Consider the following 12,632-nt stretch of genomic DNA (forward strand, 5'->3'; position numbering starts at 1 on the left):
ATAATGTGTGTAGACATTAATGCTGTTCGGTGTCGTCGTTGCTGTTGCCTTGTAATCTGATGTCATATAATATCTTTACATGTTGCTGAAAGATGATCTTGTATATGTGGCAGTTTGTTGTACAGGTGTATGAAAATAAAAAGAATTCACTGTGATAGCACAAAAAAAGTGTTGTGTATTTATGTAATTTGTTTGTTTGAATTTGATTGAAATCTGTGCAGTTGCATGGAGAGAAACTCCTAGAACAGTGTTCTTTAACTGCAGAACTGGTACCAGTTTGTGGAAATTTCCTGCTGGTCAACAATTCATACAAAACACTTATCCCAACTCGTACAGACACTACCTAATTTTAGATTTAGTAGTCCCTAAATCCCCCTTTTATAAATTTTTTGCCAGTACACAAATTATTTTTCGTTTATGATTTATTTTTGCTGGTTTGTAAATTATTTCTCCCATTGATTTTTTGTCAGACCTCGTATATAATTTCTATTTATTTTTTGCCAGTCCATAAATTACTTTTACCACATTTTTCTAGTCTTCAAATTATTTCTACCAGTTATTTTTTTGCTGTTCTGCAAATTATTTCTCCCATTTACTTTTCTGCTGGTCAGTCCGCAAACTATTTCTCCTATTCACTTTACTGTACCTAAATTTCTATTTATAGTAGAACTTTGGTTAACGAGCGGTTCAGTTAGCAATTTACATAATGAGCAAAAATTTTGAATTTTTTAAAATTTAACACATTTTCACAACTAAACTGATGGTTTTTTGCTTTTGTGCACATACGTACTGTGGAATTGTAGGTAATATTCTCCCCCGCAGTGTATGTGTCTTTAGTCAGCGTGCCTCACTGAAAAAATTAAGCGTGACTTTGCGATACGAAACCAGATGTCGCATCGTAATCATGTGCTTGTTTTTTTATATAAATTCTGCTTGCCAGGAGTTGACCGTAGAGGAACGAACTGATGGACGTCCATTGCAAGAGCTTATATTGAGAGTATCTTTTTCTAAGAAAGTCCCCCACTTTTCAAATGTGATAAAGATGTGGGGATCTGTGAAAAATTCGGCAGAAAGTACCAATGAAATAGAAGTACACTAAAGTAAGCAATAAATCTGTCCTCCAACAGTGCAATTTCCTATCTTCGAGAAATCTTAAAAAGGAGGCATAAGCAAGTGTCATTGGGCATGTTTTCAAAATCACAAAAAAAAAAAAAAAGAATAAGAATACAACAGTGAGTCAGCAAATTGTCTAACACGAGATAGTCCTCTTCTCTTGTTATTTAGAGCAGTGGTTCTCAACCGGGGCCATATGGCCCCCATTGTGATACTGGGATACTTCAAGGGGGCCATGACAGTTGGTTTGGAGGGCTGCAGAGAAGAAAAATTAAGGTGTGAAGAAATAAATCTTTTATATTAGTGACTATATACACTTACAGAATCCAACAAAACAAGGGCCGTCTTTATGGCATGGACCTACCAGGGCTTCACCACCTACATTTTACAGCAGGTTCCCTAGGATGGGGTTTTTCACATACCCCCTCCTCTATATTAAGTTTATAGTGTGAAAAACAAAAACTTAAAACCATATTAGGCCCAGCTCTGTCAGTACCACTCTTATGAGGGGTTATGTTCATAAGTGACCACCTTATATTTTGTATAGTACAACAAATTTTGGAAATATGTAGGCTGTTTATTTCCAGCTAAAGTATGGGACTACCATAGCATCATTTTACATAGGGGGCCCATGATGTTGAGACGGTCCTGAATAAAACTCAGATTAGTGGGGAGCTCAATAAATTTGAAGCCAATCTTATTTGCAAAATTTTCATTCAGTACAAATTCACTGAAAAAATCAATTCAATACATATGAAGGATCTTGCTTCTAGATGAGGGGTATAAAAAAAGAACAAAGTATAAAAATAGTTCAAAGGGGGCCACGGGCAAAAAAAGGTTAAGAAATGCTGGTTTAGAGTAAGTTAATTTGTATACATGATCGTATCGCATGGGCAAAAAAAGGTTAAGAAATGCTGGTTTAGAGTAAGTTAATTTGTATACGTGATCGTATCGCATGCTTGTTTATGGCGTTATTACACATTATATATATTTTATTGTATTATATATTTTTTAATTTTTTCCCAAGATATATATTAAATATATTTCTAAAGAGATAAATAGATATATTAAATATATTTCTAAAGAGATAAATAGATATATTAAATATTCCCAAGAGATCTTTACGGAGGGAGATCTTACGGATCTTTAGTCCAGGGAATTGGTTAGTGTTAGTATCATCCGGGGATTCGAACCCTGACCTGCGCAGTCGAAGCTAGCTCCTTAATCACTTGACTGTCAGACGGCTAATTACAATTATTATTGTATTGTATTTTTCTTTAAATGCTGTTCTTATTAGTCATTTTTATGTGAATGAATAATTGTGGAACAAATTATCAGTGTTTCCATTATTTCCTATGGGGGAGTTTGATTTGAATAAAGAGCATGTTTGCAGAACGAATTAAGCTCGTTAACCAAAGTTTCATTGTATTTTTTGCTGATACTAAAATTATTTCTATTTTTTGCTGATCCACAAATTATTTTCCCCATTTATTTTTTCCTTGTCTACAAATTGTTTCCCATGTAATTTTTTCTCCATTTATTATTTTTTTTTGCTGGTGCACAAATTTTTTCCTATTTTTTTTTCAGGTCCCCAAATTATTTGCACCACTTTTTTTTTTTGCGTCTGCAAACAATTTTATTTTTTGCCGATTTACAAGTAATTTTGCTAAAGTGAAATAGTAAGTATACAGTATCTACAGAAAAGTTTACTTCCAAATTAGTAATCAAAAACAGGTAATTTTACATGTATGCAAGACTTTTCAAATTTTTAATTGAATATTGGCTCATATTATTGGTTCTCCAACTTCTGCCAGCTATCAGATGTGCTGCCTGCAAGCTCCAAGTCAGACGAAAACTGACGTGTCTCACAGAACAATTTTAAGAAAAACCTTCTATGTAGAAAACCCTATTGTGAATAATTCACTGCAGAACATTTTCAGTCAACTGAGTGCTCCTTGCATAATAACACAAAACATTCTGCTTTAGGGCCTGCAAAGATCAAATCCGAGTCCTCACAAAAGCTTTTCTCATTGAAACAAAATATTATTTCAGCGCTAATTCACTGCAATTTCAATAAAAGACCAGATCTATTGCATACCCAAAGGAAACTTCAGTGACTTTTTTTTTACCTTTACTTGTCCAACCAAATGAACTTTACTGAGCTCTTTTGTTACTAGAGTGATATCCAATGCAGTACCCATTGTCTCCAGAAACAACAAATAAGTTGTTATACATCAGTAATAACTCTACGTTACAGTTAATTAAATAAAAGTATTTAGAAAACGTTAAAATTTGGCATTTGCGGCCACCATCCTTACAAAGAAATATGCATGCATTTCTAAGTGCATAAATATGTAAAAGATTTTGAGAAGGAGCGAGGCACACGATTTCGAAACGATTAAATCTGAATTTTATTTGGTACATCGGCAGAGATGCCATTGACGCGTTATAACGCGTCAATGGCATCTCTGCGCCAATTAACGCGTCAATTCCCGAAATTTCGGAAAAAGACACATAAAACTTTTTTCCTAGTTCTAAGAAAAAAAAAAATAGAGGAAAAAATCTCCCCAACTTTTTTCTTTTTTTACCATTGTATCATGATCGCGTGACTATGAAAAACTGGTTTTACTACTTTGTACTCTATTGATATACACGCGGGTTGCTGAAGAATAAGACAAGGGATATCTAGTTGCTTCCCTGAATGAGGGGCTGTGTAGTTGTCAAATTTTGGAGTTTTTATTCCCCTGCGGATTTTATTCCCCCCTTCTGGTTATATACCGGAAATTACGGTACTTTCCCGACTATCTGCCGGCATATACGGCGTAAATTCGTCTTGTTCCGACAATATTGCGAATGCGCATTTTTTTTTAATCGTAAGGGATTGGAACGCCCGTTCAAATTGTAACCCGATATCGTGGGGAAAAAAACCAAATCTAAAAACTCGACCTTGAATATCCACAGTTTTGTCATGTAGCTGCTATGTGGTAGTCACCGTTTCGTAAATCGCATTGCGAAAATCACGGTTGTGTACGCATAATCGGCTTTTGGAGGGGCACAGGATCTAATTCTTTACAGATGGAATAAAATAATTGTTTATACTAATATTTTAATTCTCTACAAAAATATTTCAAATTTTTTATCTCCGGGGGCGGGGGGTAAGCGGCTCCTTATAACCTCTCCCCCCCCAACCAAATTTTGCTTTTGGTGAAAATCCGGGTTTGAAACTTGCAATTGCGCAATGGTAATCGGCTAAAAATGTGATTTTCTAAAGATTTCAAATTTTGAGTTTCCTTTGGAAAACTTCTGGTTGCCACGGCGATCACACAGACCTACAACACAATTATGCATACCTTATACTTCAAATGCACGCATCATCAGTTAGCAGGATAGATGCAGGGCCGCAACTGGGAGGGGGAAGGACAGGCGGGTCTATTGTACTGGGTCTGGGCTAGAGGTGAGCACCAAATTCATCCTCATCATGTTTGAGAAAGTATCTAGTTACGGCGCTAGATAGATAGATGGTACCACCTACTCAACTCACAACACGCCAAATGCTGGCTACACACTGTTGTTTCTCCAACACAAATCTGACATAGCTCCCATATTCAGGTGTTACAATATATGGCAGTTAAATGGCGACAGATCAGAAAGGTGGACCATCAGGGAGGGAAAATAAAATCATTTTACTAGGAAAACCAAAAGTATGAATAGGGAATCAGAAGAGATGTGTCTGAGAGAGGGAATCTCTAATTTGCTTCAAATTTGATCAGAAGCTATTGAAAGTGCTAAGAATTTTTTAACGAAATGTAAAATTAGAAGGGAATTTATAGATTGATTATGCGTAAATATATTAATACGTGCCTTCAACTGTTAATTAAAGTGGATCCCGCTTATAACATTTTTCAAAAAACGTTGTACATAAGAAACTTTAAACAGGAAATCTTAAAGAGAATTACTTATTGTTAGGACCATATGGAAATAAGTTGTACTAAGTGGAAAAAAAGTTTTAAATAGGAGAAACAGTGGCGGATTACCGCACAGGCGCATGAGGCACGCGCCTTGGGCCTCAGCAGAGCGGGGGGCCTCCAAATAGTTGTGTGCTTCATCCTACATATGAATTTACATGCGCATCAACAAATGTCTTGAACTAAGTACAGTATCTGCTCTCCCTTTTTTTTTTTAACCGCAATTTTTTTATTTTTTTTATGTATACTGTACGTATAAGAGTTATGGAAGAAAAACGGGAACTGAAAGAAAAGAACAATTTACAAGACGCAGCTCTCAAGGGCCAGTTCTTCCCCGACAAAGAAAGAAGAGACATTGTAAAGCGATCATTCAGGGAGGGTCATTTTCAAACAGTATTTCCCTAAGGGCACAAGCAGGAGGAGGGGTGAGAACAGCAGGTCCTAATGTCTGTCCGAAATGAAAATTGGAGTGAAGGCATAAACAGATGTCTCATTCCACAGTATTAAATGCTTTTATGGGCGCCGATAATACGACAGCTTTGGTGTAAGCTTTTGTATACAGTAATGGATACAGTATAATGGATGGCAAGATTGGCAAGCGGCAACATCGACAGGAAGAGACACTCGTACTAATTAAAATGAATGTAGTAGAGCTCTTATTGTGATTTTGTCTCCCACTTGTTTGAATGAAATACTATAAGCTGGTTCAAACAACATATACATTTGCAATCTATGACTGGAACCATACGACCATATGACAAAAAAAAGTGGGGTTTGAAATGAATGCTGAATGACATGCATTCTGAATCACGTGATTTTTCTGTTTCTCTTTTAACACTCCCTCCCCGGCTGAAAAAAATCAAGGGGGTTTCTTTTCCTTTTTTCTAAAAAAAAGAGCTACATTTTTGGATTGGTCAAGGAGGCTTGGGTAGACAACATCTTTGTGTCAGACCGAAAAGTGTTTATTGTTAATGTAATTGTAATGTGTGTTATTGTAATGAAAAAAATTTTCATGCCGATCCTCGAGATTTCCTTTAGGATTTAGATTGCAGAATCTCCAAAAATAACGGTAAGCAAAACTAAAAATATATAAATTATCTGATAAATTTTTATTTGAGCATTTCAATTCAACTACAGTAGTCTCTCGAGAATTCGGTCGTGCTCTAATCCAGCACGTCCAGTAGTCCAGGATATTTAGGTGGTGTGGTGTCACTTTTCTCCTGATGCCCTAACCCCTTAACACGTTCTAATATTTCTTAATTGCTGATCAAGTCCTGACTATGTCTTTGCACGAAATTTCATATATTATTTCAATGGGTTTCTTCAAAGTTAATCCAGCAATTTCGATAAAATCTGGCACACCGTGGTCTAATACGTACCGGATTAGCGAGAGTCTACTGCAGGGGTCTTCAACCTTTGAAGCATAGCAGGCCATATTGAAACATTTTATAAAGTACGCGGGCCACAATGTTATACTGTGGCATTTTTCGTTATTAAACGAAACGGGGGGGGGGGGCATAATATAGAAGATTTTTATTCACTCTGAATACAAATAATACGAAGGCCACAACAGGCAGAGTGCCCAACGAGGTGGCTGAAAGAGAAAATAATAATAATTAATATAATAATAGTAAAAATAAAATAGAATAAACAAATAAAAAATAATAATTTCTAAAAAAAATTTTTTAAATAATTTCTTTCATTGACAATAATTTTAATTCATTCTGAAATAATTTCTTTCATTGACAATAATTTTAATTCATTCTGAAATAATTTCTTTCATTAAATTTTATTCATTCTGAAATAATTTCTTTCATTGACAATAATTTTAATTCATTCTGAAATAATTTCTTTCATTAAATTTTATTCATTCTGAAATAATTTCTTTCATTAAATTTAATTCATTCTGTAATAATCTCTTTCATTAAATTTAATTCATTCTGTAATAATTTCTTTCATTAAATTTAATTCATTCTGAACTAATTTCTTCCATTAAAAATATAATTCTTATATTTACTCTGATATAATTTCTTCCCTCTATTCCCTCTATTGAAGAAATGTTTTTCTATTAAATATTATCAGTATCTTTATATCAAATCAAATATATTATATTTGATATATTATCAAATCTTTATTAATCAGTTATATTAAATTACTAAAACTATGACGGATCTCCATTTTTGCCGTGTGGCTGAAGGCACCAGGACGGACATCTTAGATTACTAAAAATATGATGCAGAATTTTACTGTGATTTTTTTTTTTTAATGGGAGTGTGATTATTTCTCATCTAGTACCAGAGAATATCATTATATTTCCTTATCTTATTTTTGTGTTTATGGTTTTAGTGATGCAAAAATAAAAAAAAAGTTATGACTTTCATAATATTGTTTATTTTAGTGAATCATCTCGTTCTTATTAGGGCCAAAAGGGTGCAGTGGTGGATAAACGCAAATTTGTGGGTGGGGGCGATGGTTGTGACCATGTGTTCAATTTTTCAGGACGGTTCTGATTTTTTTTGGAAAAAATTCTGAATTTTCCGCCTTTTTTAAGCAAATTTATTTTCTTGGTTTGTTATTCAGTCAAAAACGTAGAAAACATTTTTTTTCCCATTTAATTTTTCTGCTCTCGGGGGGGGGGGGGGGGGGTGACGACAGCCCCGGCCTTTAATCCGCCCCTGATAGGGGGGCCTCCAGATCAGGTTGCGCCTGGGGCCTCCCAAAATCATGATCCGCCACTGAGGAGAAACATTATAAGTGGGATCAACTGTATATTTGTTTTAGATTTATTACATGTGCTGAATTACATACGTTAAATTCTCAGCGCTAATGAGCTTCTTCGCAAGCTTTTCCTACTAGTAGACAGTGAAAGTAAATTCACAGATAGCCTACCTTCTCTTACCCAGAACATGACCCACCGCTCAGTCTCAACGAAGCAGGTGATCAAAGACCTGGGACATGCTGGAAGAAAATTCATAGAGATACCAGTGAATAATGGGGGGGACAGGGCATAATTTTTTTCAAGACAAATTTTTTTTTTTTTTGACAGGGACCCGCTTTCACTCAAAAAGGACCCAGATTTTTCGAATAACCTGGGTCCCGGGACCCACGTAAATTAGAGTACAGTGGCATCTCTGGTACATCGGTATTATGTACTCAGAAGGTGCTACCATTTAAGTGGCAAATCAGAAGTGAGCGACTGATGAATGTTTGTGCGATTAATTTTTTCCCTCAATTTTATGGGTGTGATTCCTGCAGGATTCTTGTTCGTTTTTTGCAATTTGGCTACTCGGAAATAAATATGACAAGATGTTTAATGCTTTGGCACTTGACTTGATAATTGGTCATTTAACACTCGTTATTTGGCAACATTTGCAATGCAACTATTTTCTTTACAATATTAGCAGTTTTAAACTCCCTTGTTATTTGGTGACATCTGTGATTAGCACTCGTTATTTAGCAACATTAGCAAATTAATCTCAGTCAATCACCAGTGCATAATTGTGAGAATTTTTCGGACTTTCACGATTAGTAGCACAATAAAATCCATGATTTTCTATAACTGGCCGGGAAAATCCAAAACTTGGTTACTAAAAAAATATGCAACCTCCTCACAATACAATAATAATTATACAGGGCTCTAAATGCAACCTCCTCTCTTATTTTTGTCTTTTTTTTTTTTTTTTTTTATTTCATGACACTGCAATATACAATCCTACTGCTTAATTCAAAGTCACGAAAAAAATTCGAAAAATCCAATTTATCTGTCCGGATTCGTAAAATGACTACAATTTGCAACTTAACCCTTTTATGGCCAGGACGTTTGGATGCCAGTGAAATAAATTTAATCCAGCTGACTTTCTTCAATCTTTTTTTTTTCATCACCACGGAGGTGAATGTTTTCCTCCTTTCTCTTCTCCCACCACCATTGTGATATCTCAACACCATAATAATGGTGGTGGTTCACCTCAGATTTTCCCCTTTCTCCACATCATCCTCCCCAAAACACACGTAATATATCTTTCTCAGAGAACTAATCCTTCTATTATATACTGTACACAGAAGTGAGAAATAGAACAAGTACAAAAAAAACAACTACAGAACAAGTTTGTAGGTGAGGGCAAAAAAGCAAGACACTGTACTAATACTCTTTTTTATCCAATATATTATCTCTGTACTCTCTCTCTCCTCTGTTTCTCCCTCATCCTTATATTCTCCCCTTCTTCAATGTGGAACAAGGCTACCACTTTTATCGCATACATGTCTAATACAGATTATTCTGATTTATCTCCAACAGCTTGTACGTGAAGGGATTAAGCATCAATATTCACGTAGGAATAATAACTATCAATTATTAAAATTTGATCATTAGTTACAAAACTGCTTCCCAAATTTTAGTAATTGATAGCTGTAATTTGCACTTTCTGATACTTTTCTTGCTTTAAAAATGAAAAGCTTCAGATTTCGAATGGTACACCTTGATTGAATTTGACATGGAAATTCACCAGATAGATTTAACTTATTTGGATGAATGAAATCCAGTACACCCCCAATATAATTCGTATATGAAGTGGTAAACATTCTCGATGCACTCCAGCTGAACAATGTTACAATGGGCATTGAATTATCATTGAAAAAATACAAAAAATTTACAGATTAGCATTTTGGTATTTTCCTATACTGACAATTTCATTTTATTTGAAATAGCTCACTCCTCATCGAAGCACTTTTGTTGGATTCAATCAGCAGATAGGCTTTTTATGAAATTAGATCACAGAATTTTGCCGGTTTCCGATCAACAATGACAATTGTTTTTTTGTCAAACTGATTGCTAAAAACATAAATCTAATGCAAAAAATCAAATCAAATTCTGACTTTATTTTAGCATACAGAGGGTGCCGTTTCCCAAGACAGAAGTACCTGTTTTTTTATTGGAAGTCTATCATAAAAAAACCTGTGTTTATCTTCAGGAATTGCTCAGCAGACAGAATGTTAGCATGACAGTTCAAACTAGAAGTCAGGATCGAAAAATTAGCATCCATAGTATGGTGAAATTATCAGAATTTTCAAATTATGTATTTGACAATCAGAAAATTCCTCCTCATAAGACCCCATTTTGGCAGTTTAAGTTTGAACAAATCCCTTCTCTCTTAGTCAGTCTGTAAATTATAGCTTCGGTTTGGCTCGGTGATGATGAATCAGTCAGGGCGTGTTATGTTATACATGGTGTCTTGTAAGTCCTAATTCGGCTTTTATCTCAATCATTCATCGTAGAGGTGTGGTTTTAATTTAGAAAATGCTCTCAAAATGTGGTAAAAAATTACTCTGTACCAGTTTCAAGAGCGAAAATACAGTGTCATAAAATAAAAATCCTAATCTTTATATGATTCTCTTGTTCTCCAACTTCCGATTAGAAACTTGTTGCCCGGTCTCTCCTTAGGCCAACAAAAAATATTTCATGTTTGTAAGAGCTATATTCACTGAAATGTTTATTCAAAAATTGGAGAAGAGTTGGGAAAGAACTGTTGTCAATTCATAACGTTTTCCGGATTTCTGAAATAAAATATATTGGCAAATACCACACTTGGAAGTGTGATTTTTTTGGCCCCACGAATGACAGGGCAACAACTTTCTGATTGAAAGTTAGAAGACACAGGGACCGTAAAAGAATTGATTTTTTTGACACACTATTTACTTTCTTAAAGCTGGTAAAGAGTGATTTTTGAATACATTTTGAGCATTTTCCAAATAACAACTATACCTCTACAATGAAAGGTTGATAACATAAAGGCTGAATTAGGGCTTGCAGTACACCCTGTATATATAGATTGATCTTCAAGGAATTGTTGTATAACAACTCGGTCGACAGAAACAAAGTCTGACTGCTCACAGAATTTTTCCAAATCAAATTTGCTCATATAAAAACCATGATTTTTCCCCTCCGACTTCGAATTATCCAAAATATTCTAATTAAACAAGGAATTTTAATATTAAATGAAATATAGAGCTCGTAAAGGTTTGAATTAACAAAGTTCCATTATATTCGTATTGTCATGAGATGCTAAAAGAAAACCCCTGACAGAAGTGACAGAATTATCTTAAATCCAGGATCTGAGAAACCACATTACAGAGTTTCTATTTGTTCTCTAAATCAGGAACAATATCAATCAGATTTTAACGACAACTTTTTGAGATTCATTCATGTTTGATGAGTGAAGAGATTTTTCACTCTGGTTCAATATTCAACAGTTGACAATGAAGGGGAGAAAAAATTCCAATAATCAGGCGGATTTATGGATTTATTATGGAAAGGGGGGAAAAATATTACAACCACATGACAATATACCATGGAAAAAATATATGGAACTTAAAAAAAAAAAGATCAAAAATGAGATAAAACGAATGAAATCATATCAATAGTTTACAAAATAAAACCACATTATTACAGCAATTCAAAATTGCAGTGATTAAAAACCAAAAACCCATTAAAATTAATGATACACAACTTCATAACAGTGTAGCAAATCTCGCTGCTACAATCTTACTATCAGCATGCACAATACAACTTGTAGATTAGACGATTTACAATAAATTCAGCCATTGATGAAGATAAAAAAAAATTATTTAAGAATATTGCACACTGTGATCTCTTAGGCACTTTATAAGTCATTGCCCACTTTGACACATAAATATTTTTCTTTCGTCTACTTCTCATAGTTACCCAGATTGTAAAAAGATTGTCACGAATGTGACTGAAAACCGTTTTTGAAGCCTTTTGAGCGGTTATATTTCCAGACCAACAGTGGCTGCCGCTCTGTCCCCCTAGGGGATGAAGAGCGGTTACACCAAGAATACTTTCTATAATAAAAGGGCTTGATGAATCGGAACACACTTTAGGCACCACAGGACAAATTTACTTTTCTAGGAGAATATGTACCCTTCCTTATGGGCTGCTTTTCTTAAAAAAGAAAACTTCTTGGCTCGTTAGAAGTTTGGCTTTCGCCTAAATAATTTTTAGATTTATCAAGCCCTGGTGTTAGACAATAGGGTTTGACAAATTGGAGAGGGAAATAAGATGCAGAACAATCAGGAAAATTTTTAAGAAAGCATAGAAAACAATACAAGAATTTTTACTGTGGAACATTTAGTCAGCTTAGAGCTCGTCGTTGAAGGAACAAGTATTTTTTTACAAAAAAATTTTTTCCAAAATACTGTATTCTGTGACTTCTCCAGAACTTAATGATCCTTTTCCAGGTTAATATAATTTAGGAAAATTTGTGCTGTGTCCTACGTTTTCAATTCAGTTATTATACCTGTACATTAAGGGAAATAATTCAGGAACCAATGAGAATTCTTCCATGACAAGCAGGGATTTGTCAAGCCCTGGTGTAAGCAGTAGTGCAATGCTGGGGGGGGGGGAAAGCAATTCAAGTATTACATCAGCAGTTTTTTTAGCCATTTATGACCCCCTCCAACTGCATATCAGGTTCAGAGGCGTACGAGAGGGGGGGGGGGAGTGTAAGGGGCTCATATCTCCTAAAATGATCAAAAATTTAT

The sequence above is a fragment of the Pholcus phalangioides genome, unplaced genomic scaffold, assembly GCF_987345545.1.
Source record: "Pholcus phalangioides strain wild (caught in Gottingen) unplaced genomic scaffold, Ppha-v1.0 ptg000042l_1, whole genome shotgun sequence".
In the NCBI taxonomy this organism is placed as follows: domain Eukaryota; kingdom Metazoa; phylum Arthropoda; class Arachnida; order Araneae; family Pholcidae; genus Pholcus; species Pholcus phalangioides.